Source organism: Globicephala melas, chromosome 20, assembly GCF_963455315.2.
Source record: "Globicephala melas chromosome 20, mGloMel1.2, whole genome shotgun sequence".
In the NCBI taxonomy this organism is placed as follows: Eukaryota; Metazoa; Chordata; class Mammalia; order Artiodactyla; family Delphinidae; genus Globicephala; species Globicephala melas.
Genome location: NC_083333.1, coordinates 41,453,839 through 41,477,775, shown reverse-complemented (window position 1 = coordinate 41,477,775; position 23,937 = coordinate 41,453,839). Strand labels below are relative to the sequence as shown.

The 23,937-nt window shown below is 43.2% G+C and overlaps 1 protein-coding gene across 3 annotated transcripts in view; it reads left to right on the top strand.

Moving 5' to 3' along the window:
- Positions 1-7,936: 7,936 nt before the first annotated feature.
- Positions 7,937-23,937, top strand: part of WIPF2 (WAS/WASL interacting protein family member 2) — a 38,628-nt gene continuing 22,627 nt past the window's right edge. The window contains exons 1-2 of one of the 3 annotated variants that reach the window (XM_030840094.2): positions 7,937-8,078; positions 10,940-11,078. The gene's annotated coding sequence lies outside the window, so the exon portion shown is untranslated. Of the gene's footprint in view, positions 8,079-8,253; positions 8,355-10,939; positions 11,079-23,937 lie in introns of those variants that run through there. The other 2 variants (XM_030840090.2, XM_060290327.1) reach the window with 2 other exon arrangements.

The following is a 23,937-nucleotide window of genomic DNA, read 5'->3' as shown; positions in this document are numbered from 1 at the left end:
GGTTACTCATGGGGTGGGAGAGAGTATTGAAGGGGTGTGAAGAAACCCTGTGTGGTGATAATAATGTTCTGTGTCAGGGACTTCCCTGGTGGTCCAGTGGTTAAGAATCCGCCTTCCAATGCAGGGGATGAGGGTTCGATCCCTGGTGAGGGAACTAAGATCCCACATATGCTGCGGGGCAACTAAGCCCTCGTGCCACAACTAGAGAGCCCGCGTGCCGCAACTAAGACCCGACGCAGCCAAATAAATAAATTAATTAATTAAAAAAATATGCCCGGGGGAATTCCCTGGTTTAAAAAAAGTTCTGTATCTTTTTTTTTTCATTGAAGTATAGTTGATTTACAATGTTGTGTTTAGTTTCAGGTGTACAGCAAAGTGATTCAGTTATGTATATACACATACATTTATACATATATGTATATGTACATATACATATATGTATGTGTGTATATATATATATATTCTTTTCCATTATAGGTTATTAAAGATATTGAATATAGTTCCTTGTGCTATACCGTAGGTCCTTGTTTATCTATTTTATATATAGTAGTGTATATCTGTTAATCCCAAATTCCTACTTTATTTCTCCCCCACTTTCCCCCTTGGTAGCCATAAGTTTGTTTTCTATGTCTGTGAGTCTATTTTTGTTTTGTAAATAAGTTGCTTTGTAACATTTTTTTAGATTCCACATATAAGTGATATCATATGATATTTGTCTTTCTCTGTCTAACTTACTTCACTTAGTATGATAATCTCAGGTCCATCCATGTTGCTGCAAATGGCAATATTTCATTCTTTTTTATGGCTGAGTAATATTCCATTGTATATATGGACCACATCTTCTTTATCCATTCATCTGTTGATGGACATTTAGGTTGCTTCTATGTCTTGGCTACTGCAAATAGTGATGCTATGAACATAATGTTCTGTATCTTGACCTGGATGTGGTTACATGTGTGTGTGTGTGTGTGTGTCCATTGAGATTTATACATTTCACTGTAATGTTACAGTTCAACTAAAACAATTCTGATTATTATAATGCTCCTCTGTTTTTGATAACACTTAGGTGAAAAATCAAAATGCTCTCTCTCTGACCTCACCTCCTCTCTCTTCTCTCACTCATCCCACTCCAGCCACATTGACTGCCTTACTGCTCCTAAAACACATAACACTCATTCTTGTCTCAGGGATTTTACCTTTGCTCTTCCCTGAGCCTTTCCTGACTATTCTGATCCCACCCCCGCACACCCCCCACTCTCTCTCCCCTAATCCTCCTGTGTTTTCTTCAAAGTTCTCATCGCTACCTGACATCATCTACTCTTCTTTGTGTATTTGCTCCTCCAGCCCCCAGAATGTTAGCTCCATGTGTTTCTCTTGTTCACGCTTCAGAACCTAGAACAGTACTTGGCACCAAGAAGACACTTGATACATATTTGCTGAATGAGTAAATTAGGTTGTTTGAAATAGGAGCTGTAAGAAGGGGACAAGACACAGGATGATAAATGCTCTTGGAGTTAAGCCAAGGAGATTCACTACTCGTCTGGGGATAGGGGGGTGGGGGACAATAAGAGAAAACTCCTTGGGGGACTTCCCTGGCGGTCCAGTGGTTAAGACTCCATGCTTCCAGGGACTTCCCTGGTTGTGCAGTGGTTAAGAATCCGCCAGCCAATGCAGGGGACATGGGTTCGAGCCCTGGTCCTGGAAGATCCCACATGCCGCAAAGCAACAAAGCCCATGCGCCACAACTACTGAGCCTGCACTCTAGAGCCCGTGAGCCACAATTACTGAAGCCTGCGTGCCTAGAGCCCGTGCTCCACAACAAGAGAAGCCACCACAATGAGAAGTCCTCGCACCGCAACGAAGAGTAACCCCCGCTCACCACAACTAGAGAAAGCCCGTGCACAGCAACGAAGACCCAATGCAACCAAAATAAAAGAAGACTCCGTGCTTCCAATGCAGGGGGTGTGGGTTCAATCCCTGGTCTGGGCACTAAGATCCCACATACTGTGGGGTGTGGCCAAAAAGTACACACACACACACACACACACACACACACACACACAAAAAAAAAAACAGAGAGAGAAAACTTCTTGGAAGAGATGACCCAGTCCTTGAAGCAGGCAAAGGGTTTGATGGGCAAAGTGTGGACATGGGAGCGTTGCTCAGCACTGAGAGCTGCCCCTCATGACACGAGGTGGTCAGAGAGCCCTGTGGGCTGTATGGGGAGAGGATGAGCTTACTTAATAATGTTTCACCTCCTAGGCTGGCTTAGCAGTGAAAAAATGGTGGAAATAATTTAGCGTGTAATAAATAAGATGTAATAAGATGCTCTCTGGATCTGGCGCACAGTGAAGAATTTAAGCAGTGCCCTTTGCATCCACTAGGTGTCGCCACCAAGATTACTTCACCACGCTTGGGAATAGGGAGGAGGCCTGGGATGGGGAGAGCGGGGTAGAATCTTGAATCTCTCAGAGGGTCTATCTCCAGGCATGAGAAATTTGACCAGAATAACCCATATCTTTCATTCTCTGCCTTTCTACTGGCTCTTTCCCATTAAGCGTTTAAACCCCTCTCAACTTTCCATTTTTACAAACTCTTTTTTGTGTGTGTGGGATCTCAGTTCCCTGACCAGGGATTGGACTCAGGCCACGGCAGTGAAAGCCTGGAACCCTAACCACCAGGCAACCAGGGAACTCCCTACAAATGCTTTCCTTCACCTGACATACACGCTCTAGCTTCTGTACCCCCTCACTTCCAGTTCTAGGCCAAACTTCCTGAAAGGGTTGTCTCTACCTCCTCATGTCCCATTCATTCCTTTTTTACTTTGCCTTGTTCCCCCAACTTTTCAACATGAAAGATTTCAAACACAGAAGAGTTGAAAGATTAGTACAATGAATACTTAGATCTTTTTAGACTCTATGATTAACATTTTGCTAAATTTGCTTTTGTTCTCTCTGTACACACACACACACACACACACACACACACACACTTTTTCTTTTGCCAACCTACTTGAAAGTAAGTTGCAAACGTTAATATCATTTCATTCCTAAAAGCCTCAGCAGAAATCTCCTAAGAATAAGGACGTTCCCTTACATGTCTACCACACCATTATCACACCTAAGAAAATCATCAGTTGTTCCATGATATCTGCTAATATTCAGTCTATATTTAATTTTCCCAGGTTGTCTCAAAAAAATCTTTAAGAAAACTTAAAAAAATCCGGATCTGGGCTTCCCTGGTGGCGCAGTGGTTGAGAGTCCGCCTGCCAATGCAGGGGACGCGGGTTCGTGCCCCGGTCCGGGAGGATCCCGCATGCCGCGGAGCGGCTGGGCCCGTGAGCCATGGCCGCTGAGCCTGCGCGTCCGCTGAGCCTGCGCGTCCGGAGCCTGTGCTCCGCAACGGGAGAGGCCACAGCAGTGAGAGGCCCACGTACAGAGAAAAAAAAAAAAAAAAAAAAAAAATCCGGATCTAATCAAGGTCCATGCGTTGCATTCGGCTGTTATTTCTCTTCAGTCTCTTAATCTAGAACAGCTTCTTTTCTTTTCGATAACATTGACTTTTCAAAGTCTAGGACAGATGTCTTGTAAATTCTTGACTTGTCTGATTGTTTCCCCATGCTCTTGTTTACTTGCATCCCCGTCCCCTCTATAGAGTATAAGCTATTAGTTCTGCCTAGAGAGGAGTGTCCAATACAAATATAATGTGAGCCATATCTGTAATTAAAATTTTTCTAGTAGTCACATTAAAGAAGTAAGAAGAAACAAGTAAGTTAATTTAATACTTTAACTCAATATATCCAAAATAATATCATTTCAACATGTAATCAATATAAAAATATTGAGACATTTTACATTCTTTTTTTTTGTATTAAGTCACTGAAATCTGGTATGCATGTTATACCCACAGCATATGTCAATTCAGACTAATCACTTTTTTTTTTTTGCGGTACGCGGGCCTCTCACTGTTGCGGCTTCTCCTGTTGTGGAGCACAGGGTCCGGACGCGCAGGCTCAGCGGCCACGGCTCACGGGCCCAGCCGCTCCGCGACATGTGGGATCTTCCCGGACCGGGGCACGAACCCGTGTCCCCTGCATCGGCAGGCGGACTCTCAACCACTGCGCTACCAGGGAAGCCCTTTTTTAAAATTTATTTTTTATTGAAGTAAAGTTGGTTTACAATGTTGTGTTAATTTCTGCTGTGCAGCAAAGTAACTCAGTTATACACATATATATGTTCTTTTTTTAAAATAAATTTATATATTTTCTTTTTTGTATGCGTTGGGTCTTCGTTGCTGTGCGCGGGCTCTCTCCAGTTTCGGCGAGCAGGGGTTACTCTTCGTTGTGGTGCGCAGACTTCTCATTGCGGTGGCTTCTCTTGTTGCAGAGCACGGGCTCTAGGCGCGTGGGCTTCAGTAGTTGTGGCACGTGGGCTCAGTAGTTGTGACACACGGGCTTAGTAGCTCCGCGGCATGTGGGATCTTCCTGGACCGGGGCTCGAACCCGTGTCCCCTGCATTGGCAGGCGGACTCTTAACCACTACGCCACCAGGGAAGCCCTACGTTCTTTTTTTACATTCTTTTCCATTCTGGTTTATCCTAGGAGAGTGAATATAGTTCCCTGTGCTATACAGTAGGACCTTGTTGCTTATCTATTGTCTATACAATAGTTTGCACCTACTAACCCCAAACTCCTGGTCCGTCCCTCCCCCACCTCCAACCCCCTTGGCAACCACAAGTTTGTTCTTTCTTTATGTCTGTGCAGAATAATGACATTTTTTTTTTAATAATGACATTTTAATTGATAAATAGCTACAAGTGACTAACGGCTCCCAGCTTGGACCGTATAGCTCCAGTAGTTTTCCAGAGCTTAAATATTCTAGGGAAGAATACTTTATAGGTGCTGCTGTTAATAGCATTATGCCGGGAGGCGAACAGTGTCAGGCTGGCCCATATTAGTGGTGGCTGTGTTTGACTCTGTGGTTAAGGAGGCACTGCCAGATTTCTCCATTAAAAAGACACTTTGTTTTTTCTCTTTGCGAAGACGCTTTGTTTTTTCTCTTTGCAGTTACTATGTGGTGATTTTTGCATCTGGCAAATATCCTGTGTATCCTAACCATTCACTCTTGTTAAAAAGTTATTTTTAAATGTGTTGTGTAATATTTCAATCATACAAAAAGTTTAAAGACTAATATAATGAACACCCGTGTCTCCACCACTCAGCTTAAATGAAATCTTACCTTACAGCTGAGGCTCCTAGTACCTGCCCCCAGTCACAGGCTCTTCCTTTCTCCCCAGAGGCCACCACTTTCCTGAGTGTGGTATCATTTCCATGAGTTTCTGTAAACTTTCATTACATATGTATATATCTGAAAACAATATAGTGTTTTGCATTCAGGGGGAGTAGCAGTTTTACGGAGATATAATTTGCAACCACTATTTAAAGTGTGTATAGTCCGGGACTTCCCTTGTGGCGCAGTGGTTAAGAATCTGCCTGCCAATGCAGGCGACACAAGTTCGAGCCCTGGTCCAGGAAGATCCCACATGCCGTGGACCAATTAAGCCTGTGTGCAACAACTACTGAGCCTGTGAGCCACAACTACTGAAGCCCGCGCGCCTAGAGCCCGTGCTCTGCAACAAGAGAAGCCACCGCAATGAGAAGCCCGCACACTGCAACGAAGAGTAGCCCCCACTCACTGAAACTAGAGAGAGCCTGCAGACAGCAACAAATGTGACATAGTGAATATACTATGACTCATGAATGCTTTCCAAGTGTGTACACGGTTCAGGTGCATTCCATTTAGTCTTTTCTCCACTTTGCAGATGGGGAGCCTGAGGCTGGGAGAGGTTGAGTACCTTGCCCAAAGTCTCACCCTATTCAGTAGTGGGGAGAACTAAGACTCGAGGCCTTGGGCTCTTCCAACAGCACTGCCTCCGAAGTCTTTGTGCCCAGTCATACCCAGCGGCCACTCAGTGCAGGCATCCATCATCTCTCACTTAGATGTCCACAACACTTTTGCCTTTAACCTGGTCCCCTCTAATCCATCCTCTATGCTGCAGTCAGTCAGAGGGATCTTTCTAGAAGGCAAAGTGGGTCATGGCAGTTCTCGGCTCAAACTTTCTAGTGGTTTCCCTCTTGCCCTAGAGATAAAAATCTAACTTTTCATGAGAGATAATAAAGTCCTTCACAAATTGGCCCCTGGCAACTTGACAGTATAGCATGGGGCAGTGGTTCTTCATGGATGCATGTTGGAAATTTGTGGTAGCTTTTTTTGTTTTTTGCCCCACTGCAAGGCTTGTGGGATCTTAGTTCCCTGACCAGGGATCGAACCTGGGCCCTCAGCAGTGAGAGCACGGAGTCCTAACCATTGGCCCGTCAGGGAATTCCCTGTGGTGTTTTTTTGTTTTTTTTTTTCCCTGTGGTGTTTTTTTTTGTTTATCCCAATGATAAGTTCGTGCTACTGGCGTTTGGTAGGCAGGAGTTAGGGATGCTATATTTTGGCAATGGAAGGGACCATTCTGCACAACCAAGAATTATCCACATGACTTTCACTGTCTTACTGAACATTCTGTGTGAAAAATCTATTATCATCTTAGCCTAGAATCTATCTCTATTAACCCTACATCCAAGGCAGGAGGGGACAGGTTTACTTCTGGTTCACCCTAACCATGAGGATGTAGTCCTTTGGGGTCCCATCTTTACGAAGGAGAATGTCCTGTTAAACTCCCCTGTTGAGGAGGTCCTGGGGTGTTTTCTTTTCCCACAAGACCTGGAAAAAGCTCAAATTCATCTAGTTAGGCAAGTGTCCTCAGAGCAAAAGCCTGCTTCAGTGTTCCACTTTTCTCTCTTTATGTCCCCTGCCTTCACTTACTTTGTTTGCCCTGAAAATTCCTCAATTTTCCATTAAAGCATTTAAGAGCTGGGGACCTGATGAAAGCACTTTATCACGTGCTTTCCTATTCATCACCTCATTTGAGCCTTCCAACAACCCTATGAAATAGTTGGGACAGGCACTATTATGTAGACCCATTTTACAGATAGGGTAGCTGCGGCCCAAAGGTACGCAGTAAGTAGTGAGAACTAAGTCCCAACTCTATCCCCTTACTTCGGATTCAGCGTAAATAAGGATGATGGAGAGACCCAAAGGACATTGTGAAGATATATGACAATGGGGTTGACTGCAACGGAAAAGCATTTTTGTGGGTGGACTAGGGAGGGATCCTTAGTCAGCTGGGACCGAGTTAACAGCAGCCCCACCAGGGAGGGCACAGGATTCCTTTCCCTGATCCAGGCAGCTGGAAGTCCGCAGCACCAACCCCCAGCTCTGGAAACAGAGGAAGCCCAGGCCCGGTAAAGAGGAGACGGACGTTCACAGGTGTTCGAGTCAGGCAGCTAAGATGACGTTAAGGATAACTTGTTAACAAGGCCTGCCTCTGTTCCCGTGACAACCAGAGCTTGACTACTGAGCCCTTGCAAGGTTGACTGGGGCGGGTTCTTCGTTAACTCGAAATTAGGAAAGGATATTTATGGGGTGTATGTGTGCGCGCGCGCGCAAAAAAGATGAAAAAGATATTCAAAAAGATGTTCAGCTCAGTGATTCTCCACCTCCGCAACATGTTAGAATCACTTTCGCAATTTTAAAAGTTCCGATGCCTAGCCATACACAAGACCAATTAAATCAGAATCTCTGGGGATGGAACTCAGGTATCACTATTTAGTCAAGTCTTACCAGGTGATTCTAATCGCAGCCAAAGTTGCGATCCCAGCTTTTAGCTGCTAAACCAAATTCCTGCGACCTTCTCCAGATGGCGGCCACCCGCCCACTTCCGCCTTTACGTGCCCTGGCAGGGGGAGGGCTTTCCAGGGCGCATGCGTGTAGCTTCTCTTCGCGCTCTGCTCCCTCCTCCTTTTCCCCCTCCTCCATTTTGTTCGCGGACGCTGGGGACGGTGGGAGCAGATCCATTTCCGGGTTGGCAAAAGGGGCGGCGGCGAGAAAGGGAGCTTGCTGGGGGGCGAGCAAGACGGGACGGAGCCGGAGCGGAGGTGGCGGAGGATTTGCTCCCGGAGCCGCTGTGCCCAGGTGGGGAAGAGGCCGGGGAGGGTGGGTCCGTCGCTGAAATGACCTGAGGACCTGAATGGGAGGGAGAGCCGGGGGAGGGGCGATTGGGGCGGGGCTTGAGGAGAGTGGGGGACTTTGGAGGAGGGGCCTGTGGGAGAGAGGGGTCCTGGGGGCGGGACCTGAGGGGAGGGCGAGTGGGGGCTGGGCCTGAAGAACCTGGAGAAGAGGGGGCGTGGGGAATCTAAGTAGGGAGGAGTGGTCGGGAATTGGTGTGAGGCGAGCGCCGACTGTGAAAAGGTGAGGAAGGTTATTGAGAGACGGGAAATAAGGGATCCTGAAGGGTTGGGTAAGGTAAGACGGCGACTCAGGGTGAGGAACGAGGTAACCGTGCGCAAAAAGGGAGATGGGGAGGGAGGACCTGTTGGGAGCAGGTAATTAACAGGATGCTCCGGGTGAGGAGGCCGCCGTGACATTTTGGGAGTTGATGAGTGAAAACCAATGGTTGAAGGGATAACTGAGGAAATTGCTTACTCTAGAGGGAATCTGGAGAACATTAGTTGAGAAGGAATCAGATTTGAGTTAAAGGTTGGATTGAGAAACCTTGGGGTTCGCATGGGAGCAACCTGCAATTGAAGGTTCAGGTTGGAGTGATGTGAAGTCTTAGTTCTGGGCACCTCCAGGATCCACTTCCCTTTTCATCGTGTTATTTTTGCCCTATGTTTGTTTCTGAATGACTTATGGTATGTTTTGAGTGACTTTTTTTTCTCCTTTTACAAACCAGAACAGAACCTCAGGGAACAAGGATTCCTAAGGATTTACTAAGTAACTTTGAGGCAAATCATTAAACTGTCTCATTTTTTTCCCTTGGAAATGTAGGTTTGATCCCTCTCTGCTTCTAAAAGATTGTGTTAACCAAATGGGATCTTTAAAGTGTTTGCAAAGAAGTGATCCCTGAAAATTGGATTGAGATATTGATATTTAGAAGACATGTCTTTCCCAGTTTCTTCCTCTCAGCCTTGCACATTTTTTTTTTTTTGTGCCAGGGAAGAGTTGGTTTTGATTTGATACATGTCCAATTTTTAAACTTTTCTCAGTGTCAACTTTTAGTAGCCAAAAATTTCATATTGTTGTGTTACATTGTATTGGCTGCCATCAAGACCGAGATGGGGAAGTTAGAATTGGGAATAAATAAGGTTGGTTGATGGAGAATGTGGAAGAATGCAATATTTTATTTCTATTTTATTGTCTTTGAGAATTCACTGGAAAATAGTGTTGTAGACAGTTGAGCCTTTTGCTTTGGTCCAGTCACTTTGGCCCTTTTTGCCAGTTGTTGGGGAAGCAGTGTGCTTGTGGACAATTTTAGCTTCTTTATTCTTAATCCTTTAGCATCTTGACTGTTCTAGCGTTTTCTTTGGGCATAATACTCTATAAACACTTTGCCCTTAGGTGAATTTGTTTAGCTTAGAAGTGTTCCTGAAGGTCTTGGCATTTCTGAAGTCTGATGTGGATTTGCTTAAGAAGGGGCAGATTCTAACTCACACTTGATATCAGAGTAGTGTTTACCTTAGTTGGTACTGATTAGTTAGGTGATGTCAGCACAAAGGTGAAATGTAGAGGAAAGTGGAAGGTGTTGAGAACTGTACAGTTTTCTGGTTTTACTGATGGCTTTTAAGAAGGGAAAGCACAAGTCCTATTTCTTTTGAAGAGAAAATTGTCGGATGTTCTTTCTTGACTTCTTGGGCTCTTTGGGAGAGTAACCTGGTGGACTTGAACCTGTGTTCTTATTGTTTTGAAGTAATTTTGAAAACCGTGGGCCTGCTGATTCAGGCTGTTTCAGCAACCCAACCCCAGGAAGAACTGCAGGTATGAAGTGTATACAGGTGGTCCCTGACTTACCGTGGTTCCATTAAAGATTTTTCAACTTCATAATGGTGTGTGAGTGATATGCATTCAGTGGAAGCTGTACTTCTAATTTTTAATTTTGATCTTTCCCTGATTTGGCACCATACTCTTGTGATGCTGAGCAGAGGCAGACAGCCGCAGCTCCCAGTCAGTCACACCAGCTGATACACTTACAACCTTTCTGTGCCCATACAACCATTCTGTCTTTCACTTTCAGTACAGTATTCAGTAAATGACGTGAGATATTCAACACTTTATTATAAAATAGGCTTTGTGTTAGATGATTTTGCCCTACTCTAGGCTAATGTAAGTGTTCTGAGCGCATTTAAGGTAGGCTAGGCTAAGCTGTGATGTTCAGTAGGTTAGGCGTATTAAATGTCTTTTCGAATTAACAGTATTTTCAACTTACAATAGGTTTATCAGGATGTAACCTATCTGTACACTTATTTGGGGGTAAAAACTTGCTTAATATTTTGCTGTCATTTCAACCTACAGTGTGTCTTTTTGGTTTGTTTTTAAGGTATTGAAATAAGTTGTGGAGGCTCAGAGCTCTGGGCAGGCTTTTGGTATAGCCTGCTTCTTTCACATAATGGTTTTCCATTTTTCCTATCCTGTCATGTGTTTCCATTGCTCTACTGGAGCCAGTCCGAAGTGGAAAATGGCAAATTGCACATTTTTTTCCTCCTTTTCAGTCTCTGGTGGACATCTTGTCTGTGTCACAGTTTGATACCACCAAATTGAAAGGATTTTTGACTGCTTCAAATGGGGAGGGTGGACAGAAGCTGAGCTGGGTTTGCTGGGCCAGAGAATGGACTCTGTCAAAGCAAAGAATAGTTGCAGAAACACAAACCAGGACCTTGAAGCTGTGACTAACATTTTGGCAACATGCTTCCCTTTGCCAAATAACTTCTTTTCTTCTTGAGTGTGATTGTTGATCTCCTTCTCAAAGTAGGCTCTTGTTGCTACTGTTCTTTACACAGCTCCCGAGCAGAAGTTGGCAGAGTTCCGGTTGACTGTCTCTTGAGGGATGTGGCCCGGATTAGAGTGGATGGGGTGTTTCATGTCAAAGTGAGGTTCATTGGCAGATCCTGAGAGCTGCTCTGCAAGGAAATGGAGGCGGTACTCTTTACTGAATGTTCTTACACGCCTTTATGTTTCTCCTAAATTCAAATCTGTTACTTATTCATCTGGTGATTAAATGCAGAATCATTGCCTTTGCCTAGCTTTGAAAGTCCAAGGCATTGAGGAAGAGAGAAAGAGTGTTTCCCACTTTTTTTTTCGCCTCACGCTCACTCCCAAGCCTTTGAGCCTGGGGAGCCACAGGCTAAACTCACACGCACTTCTTGGTGTTATTATCGAGGGGTATTTTAAAATGCTGAATAGAACTTTATGGAGAAAAACAATGTTAGTAGGGAAAGAAGGTGATACATTTGCTAATGTCTGTGTCAGTCTTAGGTCTTTTAATATTTTGGCTTACCATGCCTGTGGAGGCAAATAGGTTATCAAATAAGGGAGCCAGGAATTGGCTTCTAACTTGCCATTTAGGCTTGGCAAAGTTAGAGCAATTTAGTATGACTACACTGAATACTTTATTTATTTATTTTTTGAAGATGTTGGGGGTAGGAGTTTATTAATTAATTAATTTATTTTTGCTCTGTTGGGTCTTCGTTTCTGTGCGAGGGCTCTCTCCAGTTGTGGCAAGTGGGGGCCACTCTTCATTGCGGTGCATTGCAGTGCACTCTCACTATCGCGGCCCCTCTTGTTGCGGAGCACAGGCTCCAGACGTGCAGGCTCAGCGGCCATGACTCATGGGCCCAGTTGCTCTGCAGCATGTGGGATCCTTCCAGACCAGGGCTCGAACCCATGTCCCCTGCATTAGCAGGCAGATTCTCAACCACTGCGCCACCAGAGAAGCCCTACACTAAGTACTTAATGCTACTTGGTAAATGTCCTTTTCAGTGTGTTCTACTTAGTGAATACCCCCTTTTTTAAAAAATATTTATTTGGTTTTTCCGGGTCTTAGTTGCTGCATGTGGGCTCCTTAGTTGTGGCATGCAAACTATTAGTTGCTCCACGGCATGTGGGATCTAGTTCCCTGGCCAGGGATCGAACTCGGGCCCCCTGCATTGGGAGCACGGAGTCTTAGCCACTGCGCCACCAGGGAAGTCCTTACCCTTTTGTTTTTCAGGGGATAATTATTTGAAGATAACTGTGTCTCCATTAGGTCTTGGAATGGATTATGAAGATCATTTCTTGCAGTGTGTGACAGTGGCCCTTGTAACATTGGAGATAACCCCAAAACTAATCCTCTTCTTGGTGGCCCTGGATTCACCTTTCTCTTGCCATCGTTAGTCCAGAGTATTCTGTTTCTGATATGCAGGTTCAGATCCAAAGGTTTTGACTCTGGTCCAGGGCTTTGATTGTGGCAACAAATATGATTATTGGAGTTGTGTTCAGCCTAGCCTCAGGTCTTTCTTTCCTGAAGAGTGTCTTGAAGTTTGGCACATCTGTATATCCAAGGAACGTGTGTAGATGTCCTCCCCATTTTAATAATTGGTTTTCAAAAAATTTTTAGTTTCTTAAACTTCATGGATTCATATTAAGCTCCATTTAGACTGAGGCCCCTGAGTGAAAGTAATTTGTTTTTAGTTGGTATTTATGATAATTCTTCAGTACAAATTCATCAACCGGCTTTCTGTGCTTATAGAAATGCTGAATCCAATAATCCCTTTTTTTTTCCTCCCAATAATCCCTCTGACTGTGAAACATTCTCCATAAGTCCAGATTGGAACAATTGGTTGTTTAAAAAAGAAAAAAAGGCATTTTCTAAAGTGGTACAGTCTACTGTGGGACAAGCTGTCTAAGATTTGTAGATAGTGAGATTTCCTTCTTTCCACTTCTACCTTCCCTGTGCTCAGATGTAGGCAGGGTGTTTGTCATCAAAGATCCAGGTATGAGATTAATTTAAACTCTTGCTATCACTGTCTTATAAGGACAGGACTGTCTTTAACAAATATTATTTAAAAAAAATACTTTATTTATTTATTTGGCTGCGCCAGGTCTTCATTGCAGCACACGGGATCTTCATTGCTGCGTGCGGGCTCTTTAGTTGCGGCATTCGAACTGTTGGTTGCGGCATGAATGTTGGATCTAGTTCCCTGACCAGGGATTGAACCTGGGTCCCCTGCATTAGGAGCGTGGAGTCTTAGCCACTGGACCACCAGGGAAGTCCTGACAAATATCATTCTTTTAAATAGATAATACACTCACGTGGCCCAGAATTTGAAAGGTAAAAAAAAGGTTTACAGTCAATAGTCTGCCCTCCACCCTTGTCTACTCTTCATTCCAGTTCGTCTCCCCAGAGTCAGCTAATATTATCAGTTTCTTGAGATCCTTTGCAGAGATACTGTGTACATGTAAAGCAAATACATACATTTCTTGCATTTTTTTAAACGAGTGTAGCACACTGCTAATTCTATCTGCAGTTTGTAAGAAACTTATTTTGACCATCATTCCGCATGAACAGTAAAGAGAGTGGGCACCTGCCCTATACTGGTAGATATTTAATGTTTCCAGTCTTTTGCTGTTGCAAACTATGCTCCGGTGAATAACTATATATATTTGGTCCTGTGCATGTGTGACCGTATCTGTAGGGTAAATTATAAGTAGAATTGCTGAAGCTGCTTTTTTGGGGCCCTGTCATTCACTTATGTGACAATTTTTGAGCTCCTGCTGTGTGCCAAGCACTGTGGTAGGTGCTGGAGATACAACAGTGAACAAAACTGACTCAGAGCTTGCACTCATGCGATTATGGTCTAGTGGGGGAAACATCCATTAAACAAATAATTAATTACTCTTGCTATAAGTGCTGTGGAGAGAGCTAATGAGAAGCCTGATCCTGGTTCATTGGGAAGGCAGGACTCAGGGAAGGTCCCTGAGGAATTGACTTCTAAGGCTGAAACCTAAAGGAAGAGGGGAGGAAATGGCATAGATGAAGGTCCTGAGGAGGGAAAGAACTCGGCTATTTTGAAGAATTGAAGGAAGTTCCAGTGTGTCTGGAGCTTAGGGAGTGAGAAGCAGAGAGGTAGGAGGCAAGGCTTCAGAGAGTGTGAGCTCTCCAAAGATACAGATAAATGGCATAGTAAATTTTGAGCTCAACCTTTACAATAGACATTTTTTCCTGCCACTTCTTTCCACATGTAGTAGTTGACCAGTGTTGATGCTGAAACCATCAATATCATGAAGGAGTATGATGCCTGTACGGTGGAACGTGTTTTCTAAAAACTTTCCTGGGTAAAGCCTATTCTTTTAATCTTGATTTCTTTTAGGTCCTGCAAATTAAACTTGTGTGGCTGGATTAGGACTTAAAGTTTTGGGCTCTTGAGAACTGGTTTGGAGATTGTTGGGGAGCAATTCTTATACGGGGGATGATGGGATTGTTAGTTTGCCAGACCTGCTTATTTAGGAAACAGAAAACCTCTTCACTTCTGGAGACTATTGACTGTTTTTTTTTTGTAAGCCTCATGAGGCTGGAGAGAGAACACAGATGTTCTTACTGTGAACTACTGAATATAATTTGTCATACCCATCATCTAGGCCATATGTCTTAACATGATGCCTACGACTTATTGGACATGCAAATGAATCAGTAGCTCAAGGGCCATTATAACTCTTAATATATGAAAACATTTTTATCTGCTATATCTGCTGTATATTTTATATTGACGTTTGTTCAGGAATCACAGTACTCTTCCCCAAAGCCCAGGTGGTCCTGTTTGATTTAGTACCTTTCTTGTGTAATTGGATCAGCTTGCCCTGTTTTCATAGCTCAAAGTAGACTCTTGGTTTAGCAGATCATCGCTAGTGATCAAGGAATGAAAATGTGCAGATTTTTCTAGCATTTCAGCAAGGAGCGTATGTGTATCTGATGGCTTAAGGGTGTTAGAGTGAGAGAAAGAGACTCTCCAATGAAAGTCATAGCTTTGTTATAAGATTATCTGTGGTGAGTTGGGACTTAATATATTATCTTTGAAATGAGGCATGACACTTCTCTCCATGTGGAGTCTGGATCAACATTTTATGGAGCATCTGCTTAAATTTTCTTTCAGGCCTTTTTTAAAAAATATTAATTTATTTTTGGCTGCGTTGGGTCTTTGTTGCTGCATGCGGGCTTTCTCTAGTTGTGGCGAGCGGGGGCTACTCTGTTGTGTGCGGGCTTCTCATTATGGTGGCTTCTCTTGTTGCGGAGCACAGGCTCTAGGCACGCGGGCCTCAGTAGTTGTGGCACGTGGGCTCAGTAGTTGCGGCTCGCGGGCTCTAGAGCACAGGCTCAGTAGTTGTGGTGCACGGGCTTAGCTGCTCCATGACATGTGGGATCTTCCCGGACCAGGGCTCGAACCCGTTCGCCTGAATTGGCGGGTGGATTCTTAACCGCTGCACCACCAGGGAAGCCCAGGCCTTTTCTTAACGGAGACTGTCATCACTGATTTTCCTTACTTCTGACTGTTCTATGTCTAAGCTTTCTACTTTTATATTTGAGGTGTGCAAATGAAGGAAGGCACACAGAAGTCGAGGGCTAGTACTATGAGATGGCCAACCTAGAGTGAGAAGAGCTGTTTTTTGTCATCGGTGACTAGGTTTCAGCCTACCTGGTAACAGTCTTTTAATCTCATTAACAGTTTCTTAGAACTTCTAAAGATATTTTGACAACAGATGGTTATTTTTGTTTTTCAATTAGTTGCATTAAATTGAGGAGAAGACCTTTTAAAAAGGGGGCTAAGGTAATTGATTTTAAGATTTATCCCTCTATTTTTGTGCTTACCTTTGCAGTTAAATTTTGGTCACGAATTCTGATAGTGGCCTGGAAGTTCCTCCCATATTTGACCTGTGGTGCAGTGAGCTCTGGGGTGGTGAACATTGTTTGGTTACACCCAGGCTGTGCCAGAGATTCGGGTTGCATTAGGCAGCCTGCTTCCATTACAGTGAGTGAGACACGGGTTATTTTGGTTTGTTTGGGATTTTCTACTCTCTTTAACTGCATTGGTAACAGATCCAGTACTGACCTCATTTTTTTGAAATTTTGGTCAGTCTGAAGCTTGGTTTTGCTTATACGGTGTTAGATTTTTTTGATTTTTAGTAATTAAATTAAAAAAATCAATAGAGTAAGAATACATCGTTTAAGGAGTCAAATAGTACTATAAGTCTTACAATTTAAAAAGCTGCTCCATTTCTCCTTATTTGTCCTCAATCACTTTGAATACTTCTGGTATTCTTTTCCTGATGTATATTACCTTCGTGTTTCTACATAGTATACTCACACTGTTATGTCTTGGTTTTTCAATTCTTAGATATTATCTATTGAATTTCTACTGTGGACACTGAATTTTGCATTCTTATGTTGCTTTTCACGCTCAACCCTTCCTGCTATCTGCCTAATAGAGATATATCACAATCTTGATTAAATCAGTATTTTGTATTATGTATCAGGGTTCAAATAGAAAAACCAACCATTCTTGAGATTTCACAGATTACCAAATCATTGGAAGGCCAGGGGAGCACAGGTCAGGGAAAGCCACTTGTGGGGATTGTAAGAAACTGCAACCATTAATAATCTTGGCTGCCTTAAACACCAAAGCAGGCAATTTACAGAATATTGAAAACTGCTGCAAACCACATGTCTGTCATCTGTTGGAGGCCACACACCTGCTCATTGCTCCTGGAAGGTCAGTAGTAGCATCTACCTTCCTTCCATCTTCCAGATCTTGAGTGAATGAGTTGTGTCGGTGGAATTTAAACCACAACCTCGTTGACAGGGGATTCTAGGAAAAGTAGTTCCCAGACCTCCAGCCTCCCTCCTCTGCCATGAGTCCAGAAGGAAGTAGAGGTGAGTGTTATCAAAAGAAGGAAAAAAAAAAAAAAGCATCCAGTATATTGACTGTGTACTATATTTCCTTCTTCATACTTTTTTCCCCTAAGTATAATAATTGCCTTTTTTCTTTCTTTTTTTTTTTGCTTGATTTTCTGAGTGTCAACCATTAATTCATCCCTAAACTCGGATGAAAGTTTCTCTTTTCAGTACACTCGAACACATTAGTGGAGTCTCTTCCAGAGGCTTTATGAAAAAAGGTCTATAGGAGGGGGTGCATTTTTTGAGGTCTTGCATGTCTGAATCATCTCTTTTCTACCCTCACGCTGGTTGGTAGTGTGATTAGATATAAAATATTATGTTGGGGATCATATTTCTTTGGAAATTTTAAGCCTTTGTCATTTTCTAACTTTCAAAAATCATATTGTGAAGTTTGATGCTATTCTGATTCTAGATTCTTTGTGTGGGATCTGTTTTTCCTCTGAGAGATTTTAGGGTCTTGTCTTTACCTGCACCCCCTGGAAGACTCTGCAGTGGAAGCGCAGAGTCTTAATCACTGGATTGCCAGGGAAGTCCCATTTAGGGTCTTGTCTTTATCCCTGGTATTCTGAAATGCAGTGATGTGCATTGGGATGGTTATTGGAATTCATCATACTTGGGAATTCCCTGGTGGTCCAGTGGTTAGGACTCCACGCTTCCACTGCTGGGGGCCCAGGTTTGATCCCTGGCCAGGGAACTAAGATCCCACAAGCCTGGTGGTGCGGCCAAAAAACAAAATCATCATGGCTGACCTTCAGTGGGCGTTTTCAGTCTGCAACTTATTTCCATCTGTCTTGGGAAGTTTTCTTGTATTAACATCTTTTATAATGTATTCTCTCTATGATAATTATTTCTTCTTCTCTCTTTCTGGGAACCCCTTTTGGGGAATCCAGATGGTGAAACTCCTAGAATGGCCCTGTAATTTTTTTTCTCTTGTGAATTTTTTTTTTCTCATTCAATTTTCAGATAACCTTAATTTTTTCTTCCAACTCTTCTATTGTATTTTTAATATTTGCTATCAATTTTTTTTGCTATCAATTTAAAAAAAATAAATTTATTTATTTATTGGCTGCGTTGGATCTTTGTTGCTGCATGCGGGCTTTCTCTAGTTGCGGTGGCGAGTGGGGGCTACTCTTGGCTGTGGTGTGCGGGCTTCTCATTGTGGTGGCTTCTCTTGTTGTGAAGCACGGGCTCTAGGTGCACGGGCTTCAGTAGTTGTAGCACGTGGGCTCAGTAGTTGTGGCTTGCAGGCTTAGTAGTTGTGGCGTGTGGGCTTAGTTGGTCCACAACATGTGGGATCTTCCCAGACCAGGGCTCAAACCCGTGTCCCTTGCATTGGCAGGTGGATTCTTAACCACTGCACCACTAGGGAAGTCCTTGCTATCAGTTTTTTTAATTTCCAGGAAATTTTTTTGGAATTTTATATATAAATATTTTTGCATGTTGTCAGGAATTGTGTTTTGTTTGCTTTGATTCCTGTCTTTCATGTTAGAGGTTTTCTTGAAATGTCTGATAATTCTTGGCTATGTCTGTTCATTTTTAAGGATGAGGCACTAAAAAGCTGAGTGTGGAGCCCTGGCTCATCAAGTGGTGGGCACCATTTTAGGGTGAATTGGCACTGGTCACTTTCCTCAGAGAGGGCTGCTCCAGTCTTCTGCCTGGAGAATATAAGCCCAGCAGCAGGTGTTTTTGGAGCCAAGTGGGAGAAGAGAGCTGGGGATGGGGGAAGAGGTCTCATTGTTGAGTACAAGTTAGACTTTCACTTGATCCCTCTGTTTTCATTATGGCTCTGCTGCCCTTAGCTATGACTGGTCCCTTGGTTCAAGAGGCCCTCTGGTTCAACTTCTCTCATCTTCTGCCAGGCATCATGGGGGAGGGGGCAGAGAGGATGGAAGAATCTTATTTCTTATACAGACTTTCAACCAATTCTGTTTTAGCCCCTCCTACACTCCCTTATCCAGAGGTATTAGGTGCCTCCAATTTCTGAGCCTTTTCTGAGATTCTGTGGTAGGAACCTGCTTGCTTCTTACTGCTGCAAGCATTTAGCTTTTTCCTTTCTGTGAAGTTATTTATAACTAGTGCATCTGCTTTCCAGCTTCCAAAATTTTGTTGACGTCTCTCTTTATGTTGTTGTCTCCTTTCCCGTTTTTTTTTCTTTTTTGAAGTTTATGCCTTAAAAAATCCCTTTGCTGTAATTTTGATGGTGTTTATGTGTGATAAATGTACAGACATATTCATGTTTAACCAACATATTCATCACCTTTTCTTTACTGAAACCCATTCAGATAGCAGTTGATTGCTAATGCTCCTTTAGAACCCTGTGTTCCAGACTTCCCTAACACCAAGAATACTTAAGGTGCTCATTGAAAATACAGATTCCCAGATCTCTCTCCTGCAAAATTTCTGATTTTAGTAGGTCTGGATTAGGGCCCAGCAATCTTTTTTGTGCTTGATTTTTAAACAGATGCCCTACGATGTGTCTTATCTTCAGACAAGTTTGGAAGCTCTGTTTTAGAAGGATCTTCTAAACCATTTATTGCTATCCTAAGTTGCTTTTGTATTCCGACTACATTTTAGTCTGTCTAGCTTTGGTCTGGATTTCTAAATTAGAATGTGTGTCCTTCATCTGATTAACTCCTCTCTTCTGTAGTTAAATGCTGGCTAATGGTAATAACTTTGGCCTTGTATGACTCCATTTTTTTAGCCAACATTTGTAAACCCACTGGTTCCTGGGATGTGTGGGTGGGGAGGAAATATTAGTTATGAACATTGAGCTACTCTGCATCATTTCACTGTCCACATCCAGGAATCTATTTTTTTGTATTTGAAATGGAAAATTGACTCAGGCTTTAAAAACAAATTTACTAATTATCTGCCTTAGATTTATGCAGCATCATTTTTGGACATGTTAAAGCACTGTGATTTGAAGTTTGTTTTTTTTTTTTTTTTTTTTTGCGGTACGCGGGCCTCTCACTGCTGTGGCCCCTCCCGTCGCGAAGCACAGGCTCTGGACGCGCAGGCCCAGCAGCCATGGCTCACGGGCCCAGCTGCTCCACGGCACGCGGGGGATCCTCCCGGACCAAGGCATGAACCCGTGTCCCCTGCATCGGCAGGTGGACTCTCAACCACTGCGCCACCAGGGAAGCCCTGAAGTTTGTTTTTAACTTTGACAATATGAGAGGGCACATTCTCTTCTTTTTGTGTTGTAGATCCCTAGGCCTTAGAAGGAAAAACAGTTGTTGTCTTTTATTGTTGGTATGTAAAACACCTGGAAATGAGGTGTTTGCTGCTGCTCCTTGGTTGCTGTGAGTCGCTTGGCGATCAGGAGCTAAATAGTACCTGTCTTAGCTATGTTGTAGAGGCCAAGTGTAGTACCCTAGTACTCAGGTGTTGGAAGTCTTGCTGTTATTAGCTAAAATGCAGCCTGAGGAAGCCATGTCGGCTCTGACATAGATTTACATTCTAAGATGAACAGCTCTATCAAAACAGCTCTAGTAGAATTTTACAGGTTTCATTGAAACAGTTTTGCTGAATGAAGTCACAAAAACAGTGCTAAATCTAAAGTGTTATTGTCTTGGGAGTTCCCTGGTGGCTTAGTGGTTAGGATTCCAGGCTTTCACTGCCATGGCCTGGGTTCAGTCCCTGCTCGGGGAACTGAGATCTTGCAAGCCGCACGGCCAAAAAATAAAAATAAAGTGTTATTGTCTCATTGACTATGAATCACTGGCTATGTTTTGAAGCACTACAGCACTTTGAACTATTACTGATTTACTGCAGTTGACTATTTTCTATATATGTTCCCCCACCTTCCCAATACTTCAGTGCTTTCAGGATAGTAGGATTTTCTCTTTGCTTTGAGGGGTGTGGTAGGGGCTGGGGATGTTTGGTGAAGTCATTCTCTGATCTCTGTTTAGGACGATTTTCAGGTATTATGTTTACAGTTGCTCTTGCATTAGTTATCTCTAGCCGTCTTTTTATTGAAGTAATTTTTCACAGATGTGGTTATTTTATTGCACACAAGAGTAGACTTCTCATTGATTTGTGATCATTTTAGATGAGAGGACTTGGCTGCTGGGTTGCCCTGTAACTGGGAATCATAACCTGTGGTACCTAATATTTACCACATCAAGTCGTCTATGAATATGTAGGCTTCTGAGTTTATGTTTTTCGGGCTTTTGAAAAATAATCTGAGACAAGAGGAAAGAGTCATATTAGGGGGAAAAGCTGCACTTTGGGATGTATACTTATGCTCTTATTAGGAAAATTATATTTGAAAGGATTTCGTCATATAGTTATATATCTTTCTTTTGCCTCTGTCCTTTTCTCTTCTAGGGTTGTGTTCTGCTTGTAACAGTGAAAAATCATTGAGGTAAAGAGTAAAACATCCAGGTTTAGTTGCAGAAGTCTAGGATTTTCAGTTTAAATTATCATGGTGTGCGTGTAATTTTTTAAAAAATTAGTTTACTTATTATTTATTTTTGGTTGCGTTGGGTCTTTGTTGCTGCGCGTGGGCTTTCTCTGCTTGCGGCGAGTGGGGGCCACTCTGTTGCGGTGCGCGGGCTTCTCATTGCGGTGGCTTCTCTTGTTGTGGAGCACGGGCTCTAGGCGCGCAGGCTTCAGTAGTTGTGGCACGAGGGCTCAGTAGTTGTGGCACGTGGGCTCTAGAGCGCAGGCTCAGTAGTTGTGGCTCACAGGTCCAGTTGCTCTGCAACATGTGGGATCTTCCTGGACCAGGGCTCGAACCCGTGTCCCCTGCATTGGCAGGCGGATACTTAACCACTGCGCCACCAGGGAAGTCCCTTTGTGATTTTTTTAAAAATTACTTGTTGGATCAATCAGATTTGCTGCAGAGTTGAATTTCCATGATGAAATATGTGCGCAGTTGGAAAAGTGATTTTTTTCCCTTCATGGACTAACCTTGGAATTTTAATTAATTCCATTTCTACATATGATAGAAATCTGTTTCACCAGGTTTGACTGAACTGAATTTCAAGGGGGAGGGAGCACCTTTTCCATTGAGAGACGAGGGCTGTAGATTATTTTCAGACTATATAAAGCTTTTTTGGGCGGGGAAGGTGGTAAAATACGAATAACAAGAATGTTACTCTAGTCTGTTTCCTTGTATTTTAGAGAAACCAGAAGTGCTTTAGTGGAAACTCTCTGCTGTATTCTGTCCTAGAACACGTGGAGGCGTGTTCATAGTTCAGTGTTGACATCAGTTCCTCCGTAATTATAGGAACCTGTTTGGCTCCTGCTGTTCGTTAGTCTCCTGCAGTGGCATGTGAATACTCTTAGGCAGTAGCTCCTGGCTGTTCTCCCATGTGGGGTTCTGTGACTTAGGAACTGGATGCCATTGCGCCACTGTGGTAATGAGCCCCTCCTTCCCCATACTGTACTGCTTTTCAGGAGCAAGGTTGAAGGGCAGGTGGACAGGTAGGCAGACTGCCATCAGGGGACTTTTAACCCTGGAAGGCTTTCAGTTAGTACCTAGGTCCCTAGCTGTACTCAAGCCAAGGAGAGATGAGGTGTACAGTCTGTGAGATTAGTGAACGAGATAACTGATGGAACTTGTTTACTTTGGGTGTGAAGCTGTTGGTTTGTTTAGACTTCTTTGGTATAATAGGCATATTGGATGGAGAAGGATACTACTTTTGGATTTGGAGGATGGCCTACAGAGGCCTCAGATTTCATCTCCTCTCACTCTTCACCTCACCCTGTTCTAGTTACTCTGGCTTTTTCACTAGTTCTCTAACACATCAAGCTCATTACTATCTCAGGCGGTTTTCCCTTTGATGTTTGTGAATTCTTTTTGGAATGCTCTTTCCCCAGATGTTTCCAGGGCTTGGCTGTTCGTGGAGAGACTTCTTTGGAGAGCCAGCCCCCAGCCCCCACCCCTCTCCTCATCTAAAAGAACACTATACCCTACTCCTGCACTCTCCCTTTATGATTCTCTTTTTTTCATTCTTTTTGTCAGTAATGGAAATGTTGAGATTGTATTTGTTTCCTTGTTTATCTTTTCCTCTAGAATATAGGCCCCAAGATTGTAAAAAATTGTCTAGTTCAGCCTCTAGAACAGGGTTTATCAACCTCAGCATTATTGACATTTTTGGACGGGAAAATTCTTTGTTGTGGGAGGTTGCCCTGTGCACTATAGAGTGTTTAGCAGCATCCTTGTTTTCTACCTCCTAGATGCCGGTAGCACCTCCTAGTCATGACAGTCAGAATGTCTCCAGACATTGCCAACTGTCTCCTGGGGGACAAAATCACCCCGCTTGGGAACCATTGTTATAGAACAATGCTTTGGCACCTAGCGGGTGCTCAATAAATGTTTATCATATGATAGATGGATTAATGAATGAATAAACTCAGCAAGTTAAGCAAGTTAAGATTTTTTGGAACACTGAACTACACATGTGTATATAGCCTTGTGTTTCTTCCTTACCTCTTTTCTTGTCTTTTCCATTTCTGGCACATTGATCCATCCTTCACTGCTTTTTTCCCTCAACTCAGGCTTGCTTGCTCTTTCAGACAATGCTACTTTTAAATTTGGTTCGGTTCAACAAGTGACAGATGAGCCCCTACTCTGTGCTGTAAAATAATAGGAAAGAACTATAGAAGGATACGGTACTGTCTGTGCTTAAGAGCTCATTGGGTAAAATGGACACATACATGAAATGTTCCTCTAAAGTTTCTTAGTTCAGGGTAATGTCTAAACTGGTACAGGGCCATTATAGGGTTATTTAAGGAATAGTTGTTAAATGAAATGCTTATCAGAATGGAGTGCTTGCTGTTGAATTTGGAATCCAGTTTTAACAAAAACCTACCCATTCAGGGAATTTCTTGGTGGTCCAGTGGTTAGGACTCTGCACTCTCACTGCCAAGGGCCCAGCTTTGAACCCTGGTCAGGGAACTAAGATCCTGCATGCCGCATGGTGTGGCCAAAAAAAACCTACCTAATCATTTTCTACTTATTTTCATTGTTGCAGTTACCCTTGGTTTCTTGCTATTGATTCTGTCAGTAACATGGTTGAGAAATATGCAAAGTGGGCTTGTTCATTTTGCACTTGTTTGATG